The sequence below is a fragment of the Globicephala melas genome, chromosome 13 (assembly GCF_963455315.2).
Source record: "Globicephala melas chromosome 13, mGloMel1.2, whole genome shotgun sequence".
Taxonomy (NCBI): Eukaryota; Metazoa; Chordata; class Mammalia; order Artiodactyla; family Delphinidae; genus Globicephala; species Globicephala melas.
This window is the reverse complement of record NC_083326.1, coordinates 16082796-16109333: the sequence shown is the minus strand read 5'-3', so window position 1 is coordinate 16109333 and position 26538 is coordinate 16082796. Positions and strand designations below refer to the sequence as shown.

Sequence of the window (26538 nt, the reverse complement as noted above, 5' to 3'; positions counted from 1 at the left end):
AAATGATTGCATTTTCAACAAACTCTTTAGTGATTCTTGCACCCTCTAAAATTTGACAGGCACTCCTTTCTTTGGGATGTTGTTAACCATTATTCTATTATCTCTGGCAGAGTTTACCTTGCTCAAGGGACAGCTGCCTGTGTCTGTTGTCACTCTGTGCATAGCGATGGAGCCAGGGCCCGATGCTAAATTCAGGGCATCAGCAGGGCAGCCCAGCGCTTAACCATGGAGTTGGCGCTGCCAGAGAAATAGCTGGAATGACGGATGATGCCTGATTACCAGTGACTAGAACCCATGGCCAGAAAGATCAATTTTGGTTCACCTGTAAGGAACAGCCTTTGTCTTCACACGTGTTTAATTCTTCTCAGTATATCCAAATGTTCTTGTCTCTTTAGAAAGAAACCCCAGGGTTAGGACAACTGGACGATTAAAAAAAAACAAATGTACGTCTCAGGTTTCTCAAGAAGGACCTATATCAGTTTAGCACTATTTTTATTTCTACTTTACCCAGATAATCCATGCTCCCCACCCTTATTCAGTGAAGTTAGAGTGAAAAGAAACATGAGTTCTTAGAAGATTGGTTATGAAAGGTTCTCATTTATGCCTATGAGGAAAAGGGAAAAAGATTTCTAAGCTTGGCGCAATTTTTTCTTTTTCTTTTTTTTTCCCTGCTCTCCTAGCTTTTTGTCCCTGCAGTGGGACAAGTGAATATAAAGGAAAAATCTACACCAAAAAAAATCTTTAGAAGCTTTGCGCATAATAAGTGTTAAATCTTTGGGATAAGGAAAATTGAGTCCTTCTGTAATGCTCTGCAAAATGCATTATGGGGGGATGCAAAAAAGAGATAGAATAGAAAATTCACATTAAAGTAATTTATTATATCTACCAAGTTTGAGTCAGGGACAAAAATCAGACAGTCAAAAATATTTGTATTCCAGGGTTTAGAGATTTGTTTGACAGCAGGATGTGGAAATTTAATGTTTTAACTGTTTACTTCATAAGGGATCTAGAGATGTTTGTGAAGAATTATGTAGTTTATTCTCTTGGACTTTAAGACAGAAGAGGGTGCAGGACCAATAGTCCCTAGAATACAGAGTCACTCAGAAAATATGAAAGAAGTGTTCATGGCACAAATATTTAGAATACTTAAAAGTAGAGACTTGTAAATGAAGGCTTATAAATGATGGGAGAATCAAAGTTCCATTGCGTATACAAAACAATTGGAAAGAATTTTCTCAAATACATTTTATGACCAAGAAAATCATGCTTACAAAAGCCAACTAAACAATATAATAATTTAAGAAAACATGAAATGTAATTTAAAAATTCAGATAGAATCAAGCAGCATTATGCTGTGACTCATTTTAGAGTCAAAGATGAGTATCTAAGAATGCAGTGAAGAGAAGAGTTGAAAATTCAGGATAGGTCAGGAAAACCACTGATCCATTTGTTAAGCCAGAATCAAACTATATTAACTCAGCATCTACCCTGTGCTAGGCAATGTCCAAGGCACTGGATGTAGCAGGCAAAAGACGGAAAACCTCACAGTTATGAGATTATGTTCTAGTGTGGGTAGATAATAAGCACAAAAACAAAAACAATAAAATATTTCAAATAACAAAAATACTATGAAGAAAATAAAGTAATACCAACAACAAAAACAAAAGAAAATAAAGAGAAAGAGAGCAACCGGAGATGGGGTAAAAGCTATGTTTGCTAGAGGGATCAGATAAAGCTTCCTGAAGGAGTTGACTTCAGTGTAGAGGTCTGAATGATGTGAAGATATGACTCGTTCAGTCATTTGGAGAACAGTCAGGCAAAGGGAACCACAAGTGTTAAGATCAAGAGATAGGAATGAGGAAGAGGTATTTTAGAGACAGAGAGGCTAGGATGGCTGGAGCATGGAGAATGGAGTGAAGGGATTAGGAAATGAAGTAACAAAAATCCCACAACACTTGATTTTCTTGTGTTGCAGTAGCCTTGTGAAATTGTCCTAAACAAGATGATGATTACTGGGTGGGTATTCTGGGAAAATGATTGTTTTCCTCATTAAAAGTGACAGACTCAGATGGCATGCAGTACTTTCATTCTTTGAGGTTTCTCTTCCTTCTTGCCTGGCATATAGACGCAGTGCCTGGAGATAGAGCAGCCATTTTGTAACTATGCATGCAAAGGATGGCAGAGCAGGAAGTCAGAATTTGGTTCCTTAATGAGTTTGTTGAGCAGCTGTACCAGGCCTGCACTGCCAACCTCTAGACTTTTTGTTATGTGAGAAAAAAAAAACCAAAAACCTCTTACTTGGTTAAGGGTAAAGTGCTTACATCACTTGCTTGTCAAAGTGTTACAGTGTTTAGACCATTATAGTTGGGTTTTTAATTCATGTAGCTAAAAGTGTAAGTGGTCAGGGCCAGATCATGTAGGGTTTATTTGCCACAGAAGATACTTTTGCATTTTATTCTCATTGCAACAGGAAGCCTTTAGACGGTTTTAAGCAAAAAAGTGATATAATCTAGTTTATTCTTGGACAGTATTCTATCTGCTGTGTATAAATTAGACAGCAGTGAGGCAAGATGGAAACAGAGGGAACAATTAGAAGGCTGTAGTAAGAGATGATGTTGTTCCCTTCCATTTGTTTTATGATAAGTATTTTGGTATAGTTACACCTTCAAAAATTAGATGTTGTAATAGTATTATTAGCTAGGCTCTTTGACAGGTTCCTACGTGTCTGGGAATATAGGATTAGAGGCTACTCTTTGTAGCATATGCTTCAAGGACTTGTGAGCAGTTCAGGGATACTTGGATATCTCCTTTTGGCTTGCAGACGTTTAAATGACGAGAGTTAATTAGTGGTTATGTACTCTGTCTCCCTGCCTGATCTAGCTTATCCTCACCATTGTAAATCTCCTTATTTTTTTTCTCTTTTTTTGTTTCCCTTGTTAGGGATCATTAAAACATTAGCCAGAGCTTTCAGCCAAACTAATTGAAGGCCACCTGCCTTAAGGATCATCCTAATGAAAAATAAGGAACTTTGAAAATTGATCGAATTGGGTTTCTTAACTGCCTGTGAATTGCTATGAGCTTGGGAATTAAGGCCCCAAATAAAATGATAACATATATTAATCCCACAAATTATGGATTAGAAAGTTGTTTTTTTCATATATATCTAGGCTGCAGAGGAAAATAAGTATTTTCTTAAGAGATAATATATGCCTCGTCTTAGTATTGTTATGATAGGTCAATAGAAGAAAGATTTTATTGAAATAATATTTAACTTATAAATACCTAATTACAAATATCTGATTTCAAGATTAAGGAAAAAATCATCTACATGAGAAAAACATGAAAAAATAAGCAGAAGACATGGTAGGATAATACTGTAGAGTGTCTTTAAAATGTCTTAAAAGTGGAAGGTGGATGGTATACGCTTGCTACACATTGTAGAGATTCAAGAAATAAATGACAATTCCAAAAAGAGTTTATTTCAATCATAATTGATAATTATATTTTCAATGAATAGAAGAAGCTTAAGTATTTCCTTCTAAACTTATATCTAGGATTACAGAATTTTAAAGCTGGAGAACTCTTGGGTTCCAGTCTGTCTGTGTAGTCTTTGAGGGGTCATGTCACTCCTTACTCCCACCCAAGTCATCCCTGGGGACAAAGATTGCTCCCTGGATGAATGAAGAAACAAGTGCAGAGATCAGGAAGGACTTGACCAAGGTTCCAGGGCTAGGTAGAGGTGGAGCCAAGACTTGGTCCCTCTCTCCTGGTTTCAGTCTAATATTATTCTTTCATCTCTTTCTTTCAATCTTATGCTATGATCTTTATCTAATTTTTAGCTACATTAATTTATAGGAATTTTTGTCTGATTTTTGCCCAAATTTATTCATATTTCTGAAGATGAAAATCCATGAAAACAGACTTCCACATAAATCTTTGTTTTATTTTATTTTTATGTGGGCTTGGCAGTGCTACAACATCATCTTCATTTTTTAAGCATCTGCACTTGATTTTGTCTTTCCTTTTTTAAAAAGTAAGGGCTCATGTTCTGTGTTTTAGAGTTTTACAGGGATTTTGTTGGTCCAGTTGCCATAGATGAATGGCAAGTGATAATTCAAGACCACTAGGAGCTGTAGGTTTCCTACAAATTGACACTTTCACAAATAAAGTGATATATGTTGGATAACTTTCCCAAGTAAAATTGCTACATGTATTCTTTCCTTTTGTTGGAATCTTAAAATGGAGATTCAAGTCATTGTGAGCTTTTCACATACAAGGAAGACTTTTGTGACCATCCTTATATAACAATAAGAAAGTCCATATATAACAATAAGGAGTCCTTATATAACAATAAGAAAGATACTATATCCAAATTTTGTAAACTCATTTATTCTGCTCATATTTATATAATGTATACATAAATTTTATTTCCATTTGTATTGTGTTTTCTTTTTCTGAAATAAAAAACTGCTGTATTGGTCTATTTATTGAGTGCTGAAAGCAGTAAGATGCTTTGAACTTAAGTAAGATATTTGTTGCTTCTCATGATAGCCTCGTGAATTAAATGGAGTAATATGGTCTGAAATTATATAAAATTTAGTCAGCATATTACCAGATTTTTGAAAATAGCTCAGTCAATCTGGGGGACATTCTCTAGTGATGGGGCAATAGTTCTGGATGTGATCTTTTATGGACAAACTTCTATCCATCCTAGGGAGCCTTGGATAGTCCCAGTTAATACTTGTGCCTCAGCATAATTTTTATAGCATTCCATTTCACTCTGAAAAGTGTCCTGGTTTGGATGACAAGTTATATAGTCACTCAATTTATAGACAACACTTTAAGCAGGAGTACTTAAAGATGTGCAGGTGACTCAAACCTAGGATAGGATATCTCAAAAGATGCCAGAGTTAAAAACTGAATATCTCGATAAGCTAGATGGATGGGATAAAACAGAAGATATAAAATGTATTAGAGTTTAATGAGGGGAAGGGGGTTGCCTTTAGATCCCTAAAAGTAATCATCTAAGTACAATATGAAGGGACCTTAACTTAAAAGCTGTTCATTAAAAAAAGATCTGGGGATTCTAATTAGCCAGAGGCTCGCATGCTGTTTGCCAACAGTGTGATGTGGCTAATCACACAGCAAGGAATGGTGTCTAGACCTGCACTCTCCAACAGAACTGTCTGCAGTGATGGAAATATTCCAAATCTGTGCTGTCCAGTATGGTAGTTACGAGGCACATGGGGCTACTGAGCTCTGGAATGTGCCTAGTAAGACTGAGGAATTGAAGTTTAATTTCATTTAACTTTCAGTGAGTTTAAAATTGAATAGCCACGTGTCTGGTGGCTCCTGTATTGGACAGAATAGGTCAGGATCAAGAGAGATCTAATGGGGGTTGTGGTTGGAAAACTGGAGACTAGTGGCTAAAGGGTTTTTGATAGTTTATGTGCATTTGAGGGACCATTTAATTCAACTGAACACAGTTTTAATGAACATTAAACCATGTGCAAAGCACTGTGGTAGACACTATAGGGTATTCAAAAGCAAGTAAGGTTGTCTGTACAATTATAAATCTTGTAATGTCCTACTGAAACCAATAGGAACACAAGTAAAAAAATCATTAGTGGTGGTATTGCAATACAACGTCCATTTTAAGGGAACCCAGGGGATGGAGAAGTGAATACCAACCTATGGATTTGAAAAGGTTTTGTGGAAGAGGTGAGCTTTGAAAAGTAGTCAAAGAGACAGAGATGAGCATTTCGATGAGAAAAGGCCCAGGGTCAGAAAGAGTATGGGAATGGAGAGAGGATTTGTACTGGTGTGTGTTGTACAATAGAGAACACTGTGGGAGAGAAAGCTTGTTTGGAAGCAGATGGTGGAGATGCTAATGCTGCTCTAAACACGTTGGGCTTTGTTCTCTAGACAATTGAATGTTTCTAAGTTTCTAAATTGATGTATCAGACCCTTCTTTTGTAGAGGCACACATCGTGGAGGTGACTGGAAGTGAGAAAGCCATGGAGTAAAAACCATGGGCAGCAGATGAGGGTTACTTCAGTGGAGGCCAACTGGGAGACCATGCTGCCTCTCTTTATGTATTTGAAGAGCTGTTATAGCAAAAGGGATGAGGATTATTCTGTGTAGCATGGGAGGACTGAGATAGGGTTGTGGAATATGAAGGTAGATTTTGGATCAATAAAATGAGTAAATAATGAGCACTTCTATGAATGGAACAGATAACTTGTAAAATGGTGAGTAAGCCCTTGGCCACCGAAGACTCTGTGCTGGGATGTTATAGGGAAGAGTCCATTTGGCTTCCAGATTTTGAGATTTCAAGGGCAGGTCAAAACCAATAAAGGGAGGAGTTAGAGTTGCAAAGTTTTAATTTTGCCAAGTAAGGATATTAAACACTCTTCCCAACCTAAGCATGTGGTATTATCACTATTTAAGATAGGAAAGGACATTGCAACACCTCCTGGCCCCCAAAATAGGAAGAACATAATTTTAAAATAAAGAATTTTTATTCTTTATTCCCAAGAAAAGATAGTGGTTACCCTGATTTCACCCCTACACCCATTTCCCCCCATGATGCTATGCATCTCTGAGAACTTCTACCTCCCTCTTCTCCTCTGTAGTCTGGCTAATGCTAATAAGCAGTGATATTTAAGTTGAAATAATAATTAGTGTTTGTTTAACTGAGAGGCAGCTAATGCGGTCCAGCAGCTAAGGTAATTACTATTTCTTAAATTTAGATTGGGAAAATCATTATTATTGAAACAGTATTACGATAAGCCCCCAGGAATTTGACAGGGCAGTTACAGAAATGAAATGGTGGTCCAGGTACAGAATGATGTAATAATTAGTACAACAAGTGTCATTTATAAAGCCTCCAGAAATAGTAAAAAGAGAGAAATACCAGACACAAATAGTTATCACAGAGGACAAAACTATCCATTTCTTTATTATCATAAATCGTGAAGCTCCACTGATGCATATTTTATCACAACACTCTTGCCATATGTGATCTGAAGTTTCCAGGTGTATCCCCAGGGACCATAGTTACTGATATAGATAATCAAGAATTCCTTTTATGCTTCTCTCAACACTGCCACCGTTCAAATTGAAATTAGCATCTTTTACAATGAAATACCAGTTGCTATCACAAACAGAGTTGACAGCTGGAGAGAGAGGCCTGTTTATCCAGTTATTCTTCACGTCTTCAGTTCATTGTGGTTTATTAAGATGGGTACTGTAAGTTCCCGAATGAAGAGATGTTGAGTTTTTGCACAGTGATTATCATTTGAATAAAAGTATTGAGAAGCTGTTCTCAGATGGGATTGAAGGTCAAAGATAAAAAAATCACCCGTATAAGCATCTGATTGAAATGATAATCATTTAATTCTCCCAAAATATGTCTTTCTAAGATTGCTTTTTCTCACTCACATAGTTTGAAACATTACTTTCCATTGTAGAATCATTTTGAGCGGAACTTGGTAACTGCATTGAGCACCAACTGTGTTACAGGAACTATGCTAAGAAGCTTCTATGTGTTATCTCATGACGCAGGTAGTCATGACCTCAATCTTGTGACATAGATAATAGGAATATATTTTAAAGAAAGATATGTCAAGTTACTTGGCCAAAGTCCACAGCTTGTACGTAGATTTAGGCATTGCAAAACTGCTGCTCTTTAAACTACCCCATACCACTTAAAAAATCATTTTTTAAAAATTTAATTTTGCAGTTTTCTAAAGCAATTTTTATTTTATACTGGAGCATAGTTGATTAACAACATTGTGTTAGTTTCAGGTGTACAGCAAAGTGATTCAGTTATACATATACATGTATCTATTCTTTTTCAAATTCTTTTCCCATTTAGGTTATTACAGAAAATTGAGCAGAGCTCCCTGTGCTATACAGTAGGTCCTTATGGGTAATCTGTTTTAAATATAGCAGTGTGTACATGTCAATCCCCAAATCCCAATCTATCCCTCCCCCCCACCCTTCCCCCTAGTAACCATAAGTTCCTTCTCTAAGTCTGTGAGTCTGTTTCTGTTTTGTAAATAAGTTCATTTGTATCTTTTTTAAAGATTCCTCATATAAGTGGTATCATATGATATTTGTCTTTCTATCTGACTTATTTCATTTACTATGATGATCTCCATGTCCAATCACGTTGCTGCAAATGGCATTATTTCATTCTTTTTAATGGCTGAGTAATATTCCATTGTGTATATGTACCACATCTTTTTTATCCATTCATCTGTTGATGGACATTTAGGTTACTTCCATGTCTTGGCTATTGTAAATAGTGCTGCAATGAACACTGGGGTGCATGTATCTTTTTGAACCATGTTTTTCTCCAGATATATGCCTAGGGGTGGGATTGCCAGATCATATGGTAGCTCTATTTTTAGTTGCTTAAGGAACTTCCATACTGTTCTCCATAGTGGCTGTACCAATTTACATTCCCACCAACAGAACAGAAGTGTTCCCTTCTCTCCACACCCTCTCCAGCATTTGTAGATTTTTTGATGATGGCCATTCTGAATGGTGTGAGGTGATATCTCATTGCAGTTTTGATTTGCATTTCTCTAATACTTAGAGATGTTGAGCATCTTTTCATGTGCCTCTTGGCCATCTGTATGTCTTCTTTGGAGAAATGTCTGTTTAGGTCTTCTGCCCATTTTTTGATTGCATTGTTTGTTTGTTTTTTTGATGTTGAGTCACATGAGCTGTTCGTAAATTTTGGAGACTAATCCCTTGTCGGTTGCATTGTTTGCAAATATTTTCTCCCATTCTGTGGGTTGTCTGTTTGTTTTGCTTGTGGTTTCCTTTTCTGTGAAAAAGATTTTGGGTTTAATTAGGTCCCATTCATTTATTTTTGTTTTTATTTCCATTACTCTAGGAGACAGCTTGGAAAAGATATTGCTGCAATTTATGTCAAAGAGTGTCCTGCCTATGTTTTCCTCCAAGAGTTTTACAATATCTGGTCTTACATTTAGGTTTTTAGTCCATTTTGAGTTTATTTTTGTGTATGGTGTTAAAGAATGTTCTAATTTCATTTTTTTTTTACATGTAACTGTCCAGTTTTCCCAGCACCATTTATTGAAAAGACTGTCTTTCCTCCATTGTAGTCTTGCCTTCTTTGTCGCAGATTAATTGACCACAGGTTCATGGGTTTATTTCTGGGCTTTCTATCCTGTTCCATAGATCTATATTTCTGTTTTTGTGTCAGTACCATACTGTCTTGATGACTGTAGCCTTGTAGTATAGTCTGAAGTCAGACAGCCTGATTCCTCCAGCTCCATTTTTCTTTCTCAAGATTGCTTTGGCTATTCAGGGTCTTTTGTGTCTCCATACAAATTTTAAGATTTTTTTCTTCTAGTTCTGTGAAAAATGCCATTGGTAGTTTGATAGGGATTGCATTGAGTCTGTAGATTGCCTTGGGCAGTATAGTCATTCTGACAATATTGATTCTTCAAAACCAGACAAAGACACCACAATAAAAGAAAATTACAGACCCATATCACTGCTGAACATAGATGCAAAAATCCTCAACAAAATACTAGCAATCTGAATCCAACAATACACTAAAAGGATCATACACCATGATCAAGTGGGATTTATCCAAGGGATGCAAGGATTTTTCAATATCTGCAAATCAATCAGTGCGATACACCACATCAACAAATTGAAGAATAAAAACCATATGATCACCTCAATAGTTGCAGAAAAAGCTTTTGACAAAATTCAACACCCATTTATCATAAAAACTCTCCATAAAGTGGGAATAGAGGGAACATACCTCAACATAATAAAGGCCATATATGACAAATGTATAGGTAACGTCATACCCAATGGTGAAAAACTGAAAGCATTTCCTCTAAGATTGGGAACAGGACAAGGATGTCCACTCTTGCCACTCTTATTCAACATAATTTTGGAAGTCCTAACCATGGCAATCAGAGAAGAAAAAGAAATAAAAGGAATTTAAATTGGAAAAGAAGTAAAACTGTCACTGTTTGCAGATAACATGATACCATACATAGAAAATCCTAAAGATGCTACCAGAAAACTACTAGACCTCATCCATGAATTTGGTAAAGGTGCAGGATACAAAATTAATACACAGAAATCTGTTGTATTTCTATACACTAACAATGAAAGATCAGAAAGAGAAAGTAAAGAAACAATCCCATTTACCATCACATCAAAAAGAATAAAATACCTAGGAATAAACCTACCTAAGGAAACAAAAGATGAAAATTATAAGATGCTGATGAAAGAAATCAAAGATGACACAAACAAATGGAAAGATATACTATTTTTGTTGGCTAGATATTGTATAGAGGCAAACTACACATAGTCCCTATGTTCTTCTGATAATATTTGCAGTTAGCATTTATTGTGTTTCCTGTGTTTTAGTGAAGGTGCAAATACTTTATATAGATAATTCAATATTATTCCTTTGAGATTGGCATTATTACTCCCAGTTTTCAAATGAGTGAGCTTGCTTAGAAAGATGAAGTTAACTTGTCCAGGAATTTAAGTAACTTGTTCAGGGAGAGTCAGGAACAGTGATTTAAAGCAACCAGACTCCAACGCTATTGACTAATCCTCCAACCAATGCTGCAGGAGCTTATCATCAGATGGAGAGATGGACACCCCCGTTCACAGAATGTGGGATGGGTTGTGGTCAGTGGTTCTCGGTGTATGATCCTGGAACCAGGATCATCAGCTGTACCCAGATTGTCTGATTCCTGAGACAGTGCACTTACTATTACACAGCATTGCTATGTTGTGTCTTCTGAGAGTCATCAAGGAATTTGCATTTCATGGTATAGGTAACATGGAATTACTGACAATTATTACCCCTCCACAATGCCACCAAATCAGGGAGTTCACCTAAACACCAAAATCCTTCTTAGTAATAAAGAAAGGGTTGTGAGCTACATCAGAGACTGACCAGGTGCTAATGAGTCCCATTTCCTCTTCCTGGGCACACAGAAAGAGTACATTTCCCAGTCTCCCTGTTATCTTTGGGTCATGTGGCAGGGTTCTGGCCAAAGAAAGGCAGCTGGAAGTGGCATTACCATTTTCGTTACTAACTAGAAAACATTCTGAAACATCCTTCACACTTTGTCTTTGCCTCTCTGCTAACTTTGGGCAAAATTCTCTGCCCCCTAGGTGAGGCAGAGCTACAAGGTGGAATCAGCCTGAGTTTCTGAGTCACTGCTTGGAGAGAAAGTTCAGAAGGTCCACCTGACATGAAATTGAACTGTGATGTGAGTAAGAAATAGACTATTACTGTGTTAAATCACTAACATTTGGTGTTTTTGTTATAGCACCTAGCAGATATTACCCTAAATACTACTTACAGCAATGGCCTTGGGCCTTCACACTTCACCCTTTCTCTTTCCAATGCACAACAAGCTTCAGTTGTCCACTCCATAACTACCTTGACATATCAGCTTGAGACGCCTGGGAGTCCAGCTCTAGAACCAAGGGGATTATTGAAGGGAGTACAGTCTTGTTAGAAAGTTAAATGGCCTGCTAGAAGATGAGAATAGAGGCATGGAGACCACCAATAATTTTAAGCTAGAAATTTAAACAAAAATGACAAGGGATAGAACATAAAGCAGTAGAATGAAGAGAAAAACCTAGATTCTTCAGATATTTTGTAAGACTTAACAGCAATAGACATTGCTAAACAACATGAAATTCAGTGGCCACCTAAGCAGTACAGAGGCACTTTGGCAGGGAAGGGGGAGGGGGCACTGAATGGTATTGGCAAGAACAATGGCATGTGGTCCTGGAATCCAGTCTCAGGTTAGTCAACTACTGTGTGACCACTGCGGAAGTCACTTAAACTCAGTGGGTTCAAATAGCGTTCAGGGATTCCTTAATGCTTGAGTCACTCTAAATGTGACAAAACAATAATAAGCTTTATTGGTTAAAATGTCACTTTTAAGGACTGAATGTATATGTCCGCCTCAGATTCATATTGTTGAAACCCTAACTACCCAGTGTGGCTATATTTGGAATAAGGAAGTAATTAGGTTAAATGAGGTCATAAGGGTGGAGCCCTAATCCCATAGGATTAATGTCCTTATAAGAAGAGACACTAGAACTCTCCCCTCCTCTCCCCTCTTCTCCTCTCCCCTCCTCTCTCTCTATCTCTACTTCTGTCTCTAGACACATACACCCGTGCATGTGCACGCGTGCACACACAAAGAAGAGGTCTCCAAGGGAGAGCCCTCACTAGACACCAACTCTGCTGGCACCCTGATCTTGGACTTCCATTTTCACCCCCCAGCCTGTGCTATTTTGTTATGGCAGCCTGAGCAGTCTGATAGTGACCTTTGCCCTGATTCTCTAGTCATCCATTTAAATCATCAGCTCATGTTCATTTGTGAAGATATAAACCAGATTACATTGTGGCAAGCTACGGTGTGAGATTGATCAAAACATCCAATTTTGATATTTTCTTTTATCACATGCATGTGGCTATTTAGGAGTTTATATAGCACTTTGGTCTTATTTGGGATGTTGCTGCATTTGGTTTTTAGTCTTGGTTTGGAGAGGTATGGCTTGAATGAACACGTTCTGATTCTCGGTGCAGAACCTGTAGGTACTGAATCTGTAGATATCCATGGAAAAATTATTGTTACTGTACTGTGTAGGAGAGAATCTCTAAAAAGTTCATGCTAACAGCATTGAAAAGGATATACTTCTTTACATGGTCAAAAACAGAATGGAGTCATTACAGAAGCTGTAGGAAACACTCATTATGAACTCAAATTCCTTCTAAATTAGCCTATTTCCTGGATGTCTCATATTCAGATATCTCATCCTGGGAAGACGTATTTAGAGAAGTACTTGTAAATGAGTATTTCAAACTGCTAATGGTTAATAAATTTCTCCAGTTTTCCCTGGGAAGTGCCAATCTCCAGGACCTAAATCCACCTGCTCATTTTGGATTTGGGTTGGATTTGCTCGTAGGAGGCAGATGGTGAAGGTCAAACAGAAGATTTTTTACCTGGTAGGATACAGAGAACATATTTGCCAGAATGCCACCTGGTGCATGGAATTCGGAGATGGACACCATGGCTAGTTGTTCTGGTAATTCCGATGTTTCTTACAGCCAAGCCTAAAGAGCACATATTTCAACTTTTGCAGTCTTCAACCTTTAAAGCACAGCCCACATGCAGTTTAAAAATAAGTTTTCTTTCACCAGCATGTCACAAAGCTATACCTATATTCCAAGGAGTAAACATAAGTGTAATTATTCACATGCATTTTTTAAGAGTTGAAAACTTTCCCTTTTCCACACAATTCTACTTTACTGCTCCTTCTCAAGGCCCTTCCTAACTTTCCTTTTTCTCTCCTAGTGCTAGTTGTACTCTTGTGCCCCTCACCTTCTACCTTTGTGGCTCCTCCTTTCCTGAAATGGCAATGACCCTCTGGAGTTCTCATCTTTCTGTGGCTGTGTCGATCAATGAGCTGAGGGGAGTGTGGACTTAGAACATTCCCAGCATCGAGCTGGCACAGCAGAATGTTTCAAGGTGGAAAAGAAAAAATGTTTCAGGGATATCATAAAGCACCAGGCCATTGATGCTGATGAGCCCTCACCGTTCAGAGCAGGGAGCTCTGTGCTGTAGAAAAGGAAAATACCGCATCTCTCCTTTGAAGAAGTTATGACTCTTATGGGGGAGAGAAAATATACACCTGAGACAAGAACCATCACTGGTAAAAACAGCATCTCACGTGGTGCAGAAATGTAATTTGGTGTAGGGGAGAACAACAGAGTCTTGGGGGTGGGGCAGAAAAATCTATAGCTAATGGTGGTCTCCTTCAGGAAGATAAGTTTTGAGTCATCTTTTGGGAAAAAGGATCAGACATAGGTCCCAAAAAATGTGGTTTCTTCAAGAAGAGGGGGTGACGAGCAAGGCTGTGGCGGAAACAGGGGACCGAAGGAAGATTAAGGAAAGTGACTTCTTTGTCTTGGAAGCTCTGTATTTTCATTTAAAAACTTTTGTTGAAACCTAAAATGTTCCAGTGGACGAAATAAATAATATGAAATCAATTGTAGCCAAGAGAAGGGTTGTTGGCAGATGCTGCTGAAAACATGAACTAGCACATGTGGAATTAATTTGCAAAGGCAAAACTCTCTTCACCCAGGAGGTATCTTAATTGCTATAGTCATCAGCTAATGAAACTATATTGGGTTCTTTAAATGCATAGAACACTGGAGGGAGGACAAATAATAATAATTGGCTAAAAAATACACCGTGAATTTTAAGGAAACGTTAGCAACATGTCCATCTGAAAAGGAAGAGAAACATGGTCTATGGAATTTCTCAAAGTCTCTAAAAAGCTATGTTTCCCCTTCTTAATGTTATTGAGAAAACTCTAGATTATCCTGGAGGGAGGCCATGTGAGGAGAGGGTAGAGAAGAGATAAGACATACTGTGGCTGCTCCGAGGAAGATCATTATTTCAAGTTTATTGACAGCATCTCATCTCCTTAATTATAGCTTTGTTGACAGCTATTCACTTTGCATGCACGGGATCCTTTTGAAACAATTTGTATTCCAACTTGCCTTGGAACCAGAGAAATATTTAAGAGAGATGGTGTTTTTTGTTTTTGTGTTTTTGATAGCGGTAAAGAGTCTGGGGTCTGTCAGACCTCGGGTTGTGTCACTGGGGCAACTTCCTGGGTTAACCCTCTCAGCACCTCCTCCTATTTCTTGCCCTCCAACCCACACATTTATAAAATCACGGGAGCTCTAAGGGGATAGGAAGCAAGAGCAAGAATACAACCAACGAACCATCCAGTTATCTGGCGTCCTCAGCAGAAAGTAAGCTCAGCTCTGCTCTGGTGAGTATGGCCCACAAGCACCCCAGGACAAGTAGGGAGGAGCTGAGCTAAGAAAGGAGGGGGAAAAAGAGAAGTTTCTAAGCTTGGGCATCTAGACTTCACTTATGAGATTTCCTTATCTTTTTTTTTTCCATATAGGCTTATTTATTTGTTTTTTTTAAAGTAAAATGAGTTTATTTATTCCTTCAAGAATGCATTAGAAAATCATCTTCAATGTTCCTATTGAGATTTCCTTATCTTTTTAAAAACTGGATTGCTAGATCCCCAGGCTTACCTGTATTCAAGTCAAAGGCCAAAAACTCTTCTTTAGTCAACTATAAATGATTTGGAATCATTTACAATTTCGCGTAATCCTGACCTCCTGTTCTCTCAATTAGGGTAGCTAATGGTCATTGAATTAAACTATGCAGTTAACCTCATATCTACCTAGATTTCCCTTTTATGCCAAGCCTCAAAGAGAAATGTATGTGTCAAACTTGCATTTTATTTTAGCATTTTTGTGTTCCTTGAAAAATTCTACTTACACTCGTAAATAAAGAATACTTGTCAGAAGCTATGCTTTTCAATATTTTAAAAAACAATTTTTCTGGGCTCCTTCCATAAATTGTTTATTGTTCAATATGGCTGTGACTTTTTGATGCACTTACTTATTTTTGATGTCTTTAATTTGGCTTAAATATTTCTTTTACCCAGCACCAAATGTATGAAAGTTTTCCTTTTATCTTAAAGGTGCAAGAGTTATCTTTGGTATCTTCTGTAGGACGTGAATAATAGTAGGGTTGGATAGGAAAGGGAAGGTAACATCTCTTTTAACTTGAAGGCTGCATATTATAATGAAACAAACTCCTAAAATGACACATTTCCTCTCTACCCTATGATATTATAAGGCCATGCCTTTGTAGTCACTCTTTTTCTCCTCTGTACTTCCTTTACTCCTGGCCCACTTATTCAGATCCCTTAGCCAGTGACTTCTAAAGGTGCCATGACTTAAGGCCGTCTATGCTTCTCAGAACTGTAAATGAGGGTACAGATTGATGCCACTTGGCTTTTGACACACATTGACTCAAGGAGCTTGAAGTCCAGGGTCAGGTACTGGCAGCAGCATTTGCCTGGTACATTCTTCAGTGCTTGTCGATGTCTCCTTCCCAGGTCAGTTCCTAATTTTTTCTGTCCAAATCCCCTGAATAACCTATCAGATCCTACATTCTGGGTAGCTCACATATGATTGAAGACATGGTTTCATGGTTTCACTCTCTATGTTCCATAATTCTTCGAGTTGTAGAGATGTTTCCCATGACTCATGTTCATTTAGGAGACGTCTTGGTTCTTGATTTAGAATATTTCCCACCATGAAGTATATTGAGAACACTCTTTTTATAAGAGTTTCCCTTTATGGAATAATGTAAAAACCTGCAGGGAAATTTGTGAATAAAACAGTGCGCTAATCTCCATTCCACTTCACAAAGTCATATAAATGTTTTTCAAGCCACAATTTGACATGGTAGAATGACACCCTGATGAGAATATGTTATGGTAAGAGGCTCAGCAAGGCAATTATTTTAGGCATGAGCCTTGCTGGGCTGTGAACATACAGCACAAGACTATTTCATTATCAGCAGATGACTTCGATCATCCTCTTCTTGGCACTGCAAGCCACAGGGCTCAGTGAAGCCTCCTTCCTTTTGGCAAAACAGCTGCCCTGAAGAGAGCTGCATAAAATGCCACTTGAAGTTCTATAAGTGCTTGGACCCCCGCCTACAATGGCCTTGATGTTTTGCAAGAAAGATAAATATAGAATTATGGACTTCAATAAGTACTGAAGTCATGTAAGCACTAGGGTAGCAATAAGTTTAGAAAGCAAATGCAGAAGAGTGTTTTAAGTCTTTAGCCAATTGTTGTCTGGAATGGTGGGCATGAAGCAGTACTTCCTAAGAACAGGAAGTCACCAGATTTAATTTGCAAAGTTGAAGTTATCTTCAGGTAAATCTGAGTTACAAATGGGCTGAATCCATTGCTCTCTGGCAGAATGCTTTAGAGCTTTTCAGCATCATTTTGGCACTGAAATAATAAAGGCAGAGGAAGTAGTTTTAAAATCAGTTTGGTTTTGTGAAATATCCAATAAGATAATTGTAAGACAGAAGATCATCCAACAGGATAATCGTGATCAGAAGAGAGCCTGATCTTTAATGATATAATTGGGTCAAATAACTTGACCATTAGAATTTCCAAATTTATGGAAATTCACGGTCCCGTTTTCACACTAGTACTTTCAGCCTGGAGACCTGAGTTCTAATTCTCTAATTTACAGAACAGTGTCTGAAATTCCAATACCAAGCTTTCGTCTAAAGACATCTAAAAAAAAAAAACCAAACCCTAAAACCCTATTTTGCTTATTTACTTAAAGTTGACTCATAGCATTGCACTATTTGAAGGGAGCAACATCATGGATAATAGAAAAAGCATATAATTTTTTTAAATGACGTATTTTAGTCTTTGAAAGGTGTTTTAGGTATTTGCGTTTAAATTAGCCACATGTCTCAACTCTAGAAATTGCCAACGTTTCAAACAAAATAGTGTACTCCTCCTGAAAGGATGAGGTGGTGTGCTACAGTAGTTATATTCATCTGAAAGGCATGTTTTTGAGCCCCTCAGAGGCCAGTGGCTATTTTCTATAGATATGACGCAGGTAGAGCGTGATGCATGGAACAGAATAGGACATTTCAGGTGCCCCTGACCAAGACAAAGCAAAGACAGGATCGACTCATCCCTGGAAAATGTGGGTATCAAGAGGCCTGAGTTTGAGTTCCAGCTCTGCTTTTCCTTAGCTGAGATAGGCCTTGGGCAGGCCACTCGATCTCTACATGGTTTGTTTTCCTCATCGGCATTGTTCACCGTTCATCTTATTAGATACAGCCCATCCAATCAGCCTTTTTGATCATATTTCTTCATGTAACGTATTATCTATTCCTCTGGTTTCACTAAAGTTATAAATATGGTCAGCATACTGTCAGGTGCACATCAATGCCTCTAATTAAAGGAAAATGTAATACCTGTCAAGTCTAAACAGAGGCCTGCGATAGAGCGTCCAAAACCTATACTAGGTTAACCATAATTTCAGTCATTTATTAAAGAAGTATTTATTGAGCACTGACTATGTACAAGGTATAATGTTGGGTTCAGAGGATATTAAGATGAACAAGAGGGTTCCCATCCCTGTTCTCTGGGAACCTGGAGTCTACTGGACAATCTGTTAATTGGCATTTCTGGGTACTATGGCTTAAAGCTTTTTCAACCATTATACTGATCTTCGTTGGTACAAAAATATAATCACAGCACTCTTTTGATCCAAAGGCTCTCTTTGGGCTCCAAATGAAACAAGTTTAGTAGGAACAGAACTGATACTAATAAATGCATGTTGACTTAATTTTTCTCCCAAAGTTTTGTCTCATTTTTTTTTAAAACAAATCATCTATAACGTGGCTAACATAACTATGAGAGGTACCTATATTATTATTTAGAAAATGAATGACCTAACCTTAAGTTGAAAATGTGTGCAAAATAAGCAATACATGGAGGTTGAACTTTGCTCTGTGGCAGTGGTTCCTGATCGGGGTAATTCTGCTCCCCAGGGGACACGTGACAATGCCTGGAGACAGTTTTGGTTTCGCGACTGAGAGGATGCTACTGGCAATTTGATCTCCAAATGTTTGCCAGCCCCATGAATCAGATGATAGCCTCTGTGCTTAGCTGCCTGAAGTATTACACTGAGGTGTTGAACTGCTAAATGGATTAATTTTTTAATGACTACTCAAGGATTTTATTTCCAAATGTGAGTATGCCTCATATATTTAGACTGAATAAATGTTCCCAATATTATTGAGATGAATGCATAGCCTAAGGATAAAGGTAGATACAACTGTAACACTTCAAAACTATAACTTTAATGAAGATGTGCTTTGACTGCTATATTCTATTTGCTTTAAATACAATTTGTAGTGAGATTAACGATAGCAAATAATAACAAAAATCTTATTTAATATTTATTTATAAGATGAGCATCCTTGGGAGTTCTTGCCAGTTTGTGCAAAAAGTATGGCACAGATTTAGAGTCTTATTTAATATCCAAAAAAAGGTTACAAGACACATGCTCTCAAGTGTGGCTTCTTCTTTCAATGATGTGATGATGATGCCTTTGCAAATTCATACTTCAGATGAGGCCTTTGATGCAGGGGATCAAGTGATTTGAAAAAGAGAGATACTGGAACTTGTCTTGTTTTTTTTTTTTTTTAACATCTTTATTGGAGTATAATTGCTTTACAATGGTGTGTTAGTTTTCTGCTTTATAACAAAGTGAATCAGTTACACATATACATATGTTCCCATATCTCTTCCCTCTTGCATCTCCCTCCCTCCCACCCTCCCTATCCCACCCCTCTAGGTGGTCACAAACCACCTAGCTGATCTCCCTGTGCTATGAGGCTGCTTCCCACTAGCTATCTATTTTACATTCGGTAGTGTATATATGTCCATACAAATACAAATAAAATGAAGATAAGGGAACCTTTGGGTCTGTGTAAGGGTGGGCATAGAGATGAGTGTAATGTTCAGTTGGTTTTCCCCCAAACTTAAAAAGTGGGAAGTAGGTGATACTGCCCATTCTACATGTCTACTCAAAACATTTGCATAGAAAAAGATAGTAGATGTGAAGATTGAGTGTTCACTTCCATCTGTTTGATACTCTTATCAGAGTGCTAATAATTTTTCAAATTAAAAAACACCTATTTGGTTGCCTTTAGAAATTACATCTAAATGAAATTCCTTTAGCCAATTTCTAATTAAATTGCTAAATGAAATTACTTCTGTTGGTTTTTGAAAACAAATTATAGTAAGTTCATTTATTATTTATAATATGTGAAAATTAACCCCATATTAGGAATTGATAAGGGATTCAAAGTCATTAGCTTTATAAAATGAAAGAAAGTAATAATGAACATGATCTAAAATGTATGTTATTCCTTCAGAAAAAATATTATGTATACAATATCTTTAACCACAAATTTTTATAAATACATCTAAAATACTTATGCTCAACTGTACTCTTAAAATGTGTATCCAGCAATTTACATCAGCTACTATCTAATAAACTCTGTTTCAATTTACTGGTGGAAAGTGGAAACCAAAGTTTGGTTCCATCCAAGGAGATCAGCTAGGTAACAAACAAGCTGCACTGCACATCTTCCCATCCTATTTTGACCACAACCTTAGCACCAATCCTGGTAAACAACTGCCTCTGGGAACAAGGGGTAATTGAATCTTCATGCTAATTCTAGCCTGGTTTTCTCTTGACTGTTAGCTCCCAATTATGCCAACATACCACACTATGTTCTGTTCTCTAGGAAAACACTAAGACCATCTTGTTCTTTCAACTAAGGTCAGACCTAAAAGAAAAAGAAAACAGTCCGATGATTTACCTATAGACATTTCAGTTCCTTATGGGCACCTGTTTTTCATTTTGGTGGAAGGTCAGCATAGCTTGTTTTAGTTATAAATCATGTGCAGGGGCAGATAAATGTAAGTATATTGGGCAGAAGTAGTTTCATTGTAGGTTTCTGTCCTCCTGCGGGAGGTTGAACACTGCTGCAGTTGCATGGTTGGGCTTGACCATTTGGCCGTATGTCAAACAAACTTCTATGACAACCAGAGGTAGCCATTGCCTTGGAATGAAATTATTATTTTATTAATTACCCTTTAATTAGTTGCCATAGCAGCCTTTTAGTCATAATAGGTCTAATAGTACTTCAAAGGTGGAATCTGTGTGACGGCTTCTTGTAAATAATAACCATTTGGTGGAGTGCCATCTTTGCTATGAAGAGATAACTGTGCATTTTTATCAACTTAGGTATATACATAAACATACTCAGTGGTTAGGTGAAACTAGAGAAGAGGAAAGCCTTTAAGTTTTTCCTCTTTCTTTACCTCCCTCATACCCAGACCAGAATATTGCCAGTAATTATGACTACTGGTCACAGGCATATCTTGCCAGTTTAGAGAAAGAATTTGAAGCAACAAAGATCATTCAACTATTTGATATATTATAAATTCATCTATCTTGAAAATTCCATTAATTCAATTTTATTTTCCTTATAAAAAATGAAATCAATAGATATTTATTGAGAATCTACTATGTGTAAGATTCCAGCTAGGAACTATGGAACTATAAAGAAATATCTCTTCCATATAAGATACCTCTTTACTCTTAACGTGGTCATGGCATTTGTTGGAATAAATTTTAAACTTTTGATCAGATTGTCAAACATTCTTATAAATAGCAAAAATACTCCCATTTCAGGCAATGCTGTGCGTGTCTTTGACATTTGAACTTTGCATGGTATTTGCATGACCAGCCCTTACTGCTTTGGAAGAAGAAATAAGCTGTATTGCTATAACTTTACTTTGCATATATTTAAAAGATCTAACAGTTTATAGCTTCCCTTACTCTTTTATTGTAGTTATTCATTGATGTACTCCCACACCAAATGTTTGTTCTTTTATGATTCCTTAAACTTAAAAAAAAATTATATATACCTTGAGGCAAATTGGACCATATCTGTTTTGCACTGCACTTGAGTGATGCTTTGATTTGAATATTCTTAGGGTTCTAAAATTAAGTTAATCCATATGTAATTAGGAATATTCTTAACTAGACAGTCCTGGTTAGCAGGAGATTGGCAGTTTATTCTGAAAATCTATTTAGCAAACCATGAATAGCAATTAAATGAGAAAAGGCTAAATTTCTCTTTAAAATGGATTGTTTCCATAATTTAATGTGGCAATATGATTTTCTATTTTTAATTGCTGTAGACAGTGCATTTTGTAAAGTAGAATTTTGTCTTCGGAAAACTCGATAGTTCCGTAATTTTGTACCACTTATGCTTTTCTAACATTTCAGTAAGTTTTCTTCCTTTGCAATCCCTTTTGATTCATGATGGATAAAAGAAACTAAAGGTTAGTAAGGACAGTTTTGTACCTCTTAAACTGAGACAAAATGAATATATCTTGGAGAAACTAAGTATTACTCTCTATTGAGACTTTATGACCTTATGTAATTTATTATGCTTTCTTTGTAACATAGTGCGTTTATTCCCAGAACAATTATACTTAATGTCGACACTTAAAAATGTTCCTTTTTAAAATTCAAATAAAGAGAATTTGCTCCATATTCTATGTCAATATTGGGATTCAGGGAGGGTTTGAACTTAATGAATACATGGTTCTTCCTTTCCTCCACCCCAGACACCAGGTACTTAATGCTCTCTATTCCCTTGCTCATTTCTTCATTGTAGAAGTCATTTCAGAAGGGATTTATGACAGTGCCATCTTTTAGTAAATAACAGTAAGTCACAGTCTACTGCCTGTAATAACTGTAGATGCTCAGCCTTTATCACTTAAAATACATTTTCTTTTGTCTCTAAATTAGTATGAAAATACAGAGGAGGCTGTTTCTTCAATTAAATGTGAAAGATTAATCACTACGCAATTTATTTCACAATAGAATATAATTAAACATCAAAAATGGAATATTTACTTCTTAAACTTTATATGTCTATGAAAAAAGTGTTGGAGAAGCACAAAAATCTAGTGCTATTTGCATATATTTTGATTGAGCTGACACTAAGGTTTGCACATAATAAATCTATTAATTAACACTGGAGTTACCTAATGCACTCATTCCCACTGTAGTTTCCCATGCTGATTTTAGAAGATGAGAAATTTTGTCCATAACCAGAGTAGAACCTGGAGTGGGAAAAATGGCAGCAAGGGATCTTAGATCGCCAGTGTTCTCAGTGTTCTGTGGATATGAATATACTTAAAAAAAATAATAAAACTAGTCAGGATTTTCCTAAATACCATCAGAGTAAAACAAGTGAAGATAAAAGTGATGTGTTACTTTTCCATTTCTCCCTTGCTCTTATTTTCGCTGCTCTGTCCTACTGATTACAACACAACCAGATCAGAATGAACAATTAACTGTCTAATTATTCTAGTCACACCAGCCCACAATGAAATCTTTATTCTGTGTTTACAGCAATCTTTGGCAGAGGCTGTCTTGCTGTTTCTAAACTAAGAAGAACTGCCCTTTGGCTCCTCTCGGCATCAGCTGCCTTGGTTTCAGCCTTGGTTGCCAATAATCAGACTTCTTTTTCTTCCAAAGTGGACATTTTTTTAAGGTTGAAAAGACCTATTCTCATCATCCCCCCATATATTCTGGCTGATTTATGTTCTAGCTACTGCAGCTCTTCCTTCCGTATCTCTTTACATTTTTCCTCTCTCCATAGAACACCATCAGGCAGAACCCCATTTTAAGTCCCAAACTGTAGAAAATGCTTAACCAAACAGTGCTCACTACTATGAGGGAAAGAAAAATACAACTGCTGGTTTATGAGTAGAGGGAAGTCAAGGAAATCCCTCCTGCTTTTCTAAACTGCTAATTTTCTAGCTCAAAAGGCATTCAATAACTTCTCCACCAGGGGAAAACATACCCACTTTTCAGTGGCTCTCTTGATTACTTCCAGCTATGTACTTAAATTTGCTAACAGCTGCACGTCTCTGAGAAGCTTCAGACCTTGGGGAATATTTACAAATATATAAGGGACTAAGAGAGTACCTCTGAATCTTTTTGAAAAGGCAAGGGAAACTATTGCACTGTACAGGCAGGGAGAGAGAAGTTAACAGTCATCGAAAGATAAGAGCAAGGCAATACCTTTACCAAAGGGAGGAGGGCAAAACACCTTGGTTAGCCCTCTTTGGAACATCTGATCAAGTTCTAGTCCTGAAATAGAGGGCAGACAACAGCCGGTGCTGGGTCTATTGCCCTATACTGCTCAACTGTTTTTTTCCAGAACATTTCCCTGCTCTGCAAGGATGATAGCATCTTTCTTCCCATTCCAGTCTCCAAATCCTATGTGATGGTTCCCCTAACAACCCTTCCATCCTGCCTCTCAGCCCCCAGCACTTACTACATTCCCATTGCCTTTCCTGTGAGAACTGGGTCATAAAATTTTACTGGGGAGAAAGGTAGAAGGGGGCGTTTCAGTAGTATAAACACTGATTAAATTCCCGGGCAACTTTCCGCAAATGAAAGATAATTTTTGTACAAGTATGCACAAGAAAGTCAAGAATGCTGTCATTTTTATGTTTGTACTTTCCTTTTCTATTTTAATTTTACACTGCCACATGGCACACATGCTAAAAATGTATCTCCGTAACCTGCAGTTTAGCAAACTTTCCACAAAACATTAAAATTGAATATTTTATAGACTGTCCTTTCCCAGGATGCTCAAAGCATTTTTGGGATACACAATTAAATCATCTCACCACCACAACTGTCCTATTAGAAAGGCACGGCTGCTCGTGCATTGGCAAATAGGGAAAATCAGAAGCACTGGCAAGAAAAGGTCATACCAAAGTCAATGGCAACAGCCGAAAGTAGACTCTGAGAGCTTGGTTCCAATTTAAACTACTTCCCATTTGCTCTTCATTTGTCTCTCTCTTTTCTCTGGCAGGAAGGGATGTGGCCAGCAAGGAGGCTTGACCTCATCTCCTGTACTTGGCTTAACTCTGACACACTGTTCTCCCACACTCTTGCCCTGTTTTCTGCGTCATCAGCTGGCCAAGCCTGCACCCTGGAGCAGCTCTGACCAGGGCCAAGCCAAGAGGAGGTGACCGCAGGTGCCCTTGTGGCTGCCTCGGGTGTTGGGAACTGGAGTCTGCCCCTGCCAGGTAACATGCCCAGTGGGATTGCGAGGGTCACGACAAGAGAAAAATGAATTTCCAGATTGTATAAATACATGAAAAGAAAAAGCTGGGTCAAGTATAGGTTCGAGACTGGCAATACCTCCACCGTTCCGGAGCCAGATGAGGCTGAGGAAGGTGAGCCCATAGAAATATAACATTCATCTTTAGCGTTGGTGCAAGCACATTGTGAAGTTGCGACTTTTTGTTTCTGTTGTTCTTAGGTAGATCCAATTCCTTAGCTGGGTCCCTGGCTCCGCCACAGCTCTGAGGAGTAATTTTCCTTCGTGGAGAGGAGCATCAGAGATTAGAGTGGGGTCAAGGGACATTTTTGGGGGGGAGGGGCAGACTTAGTTTCCAGGCGACCTATAACAATCAGAAGAAAAAAATCCTTCCTGGTATTCGTGCCAGTAACAACAGCATTAATAATAGTAATAATAAGGGCAATAATAATGGCACGGTACACTCCGAATCTACTAGGCGACCAACCCCCCAACGCTCTGCTGCTAGCCCTTTGACTCTCTGCCTGGTCTTAGCAGAAAAAAACCCAGCTCTGGCGCTGCCTCCGGGCTGCCCTCCAGGTTCCAGCTTCCACCCCCACCCCCACCCCCACCCCCACCCCCCGCCGCGAGGTGGATAGCCAGGCAGAGGCTTTTGCTTCGGCGTAAGTCCAGCCCACAGTCTCTCCCTGTTGCTAAGGGCACGTTGCAGCTCCGCGAGACCGTTTCCTCTACAAATCTGAAACTTTCACCCCATCTGACCCCTCGCCGCCCCCTCACCCCCGGCTCTCCCTCCACAGCAACTACAAGGAGCAAAGCCCAAACAACTCGCGCGCAATTCAGAGCTTTCCCTGGGAGTGTCAGGGCCCGGAGACAGGAAATCCGAGGAGTTGGCGATGTCCGGCAGGTGGCGGGGACGCGAGGAGTCACCACCACGTTCTCCTCCCACGGACGAACTCGGGCGTGGGTGCGGACTGGGACCAGCCCCGCGGGCGCCCGATCCTCCCTGGAGCCTAGGTCTCTGGTCCCCGTCCCCGGCGCGCATCCTGGAGCCGGGGACGCGGCCAGCCCTCTCCCACCCGCTGCTGGAGAGAGGCGCAGCCGCCCCGGGGCAAGCGAGGGCGAAGGCTGGGTCAAGAGCCCCAGAGAGCCGCGCTCCTGGGTCTCCGGTCCCCGTCACCCGGGCGCTCAGCTGCGGCTGCTCGCGCGCCGCGCCCTCAGGCTGCTCCACTGCGCTCTAGCTTTCAGAGAACGGCTCCCCAGCCCAGGCAGCTCCTTCACATCCCCTTCCCCCCAGAGTACGAGCAAGTCCAACTCAGACCCGCTCGCAAGCTGGCCGCGGCGGCGGGTAGTTGCGGGCAGAGAGCGGCGCGGAGCCGGACCGCGCGCGGCGCCCGGGGCGGCTTCCCGGGGGAACGGGCTCCGGCGCCCTGCGCAGCCCTGCGCTCGGAGCCCAGGGACAAACGCGCGGGGCCCCACCCGAGATCTCCCCTTTACCTGGCAGGCCCGCGACTCTCCGGGGACGTTCGGTCCAGACTCCTCCGGGGCAGACGTCCGGCTCACATCGCTGCCTCCCCCAGCAGGCAGCCGTGTCCCGCTGGGTCCCTTCCTCCCCGCTCTCGGCGCTGCCCCCGCCCCCCCCACCCCCCTACCCCCTCCGTCAAAAGTGTCACAGCTTTTCTGCCTTCGGATCTTTCTCAAAGTCTCCGCGCGGTCGCCAGGAGTTGAGCTGCGATGCCAGGAGCGCCAACCCCGCCGATGCACTGCCCCGCCCTTCCGCGGTCCCCTGCGCTCCGCCCGGCCGAGGAGAAGAGCCGCTCGTCGCGGTCACCGTCCCCAGAGCACGGCGCGCGGTCCGCTTCCC

General features: G+C 39.3%; 1 protein-coding gene across 1 annotated transcript in view; it reads right to left on the bottom strand.

The window, feature by feature from the left end:
* Nucleotides 1–26299, bottom strand: part of CDH20 (cadherin 20) — a 206187-nt gene extending 179888 nt beyond the window's left edge. The window contains exon 1 of the mRNA XM_030868088.2: nucleotides 26172–26299. The gene's annotated coding sequence lies outside the window, so the exon portion shown is untranslated. The remainder of the gene's footprint in view (nucleotides 1–26171) is intronic.
* Between the last annotated feature and the right edge of the window lie 239 nt (nucleotides 26300–26538).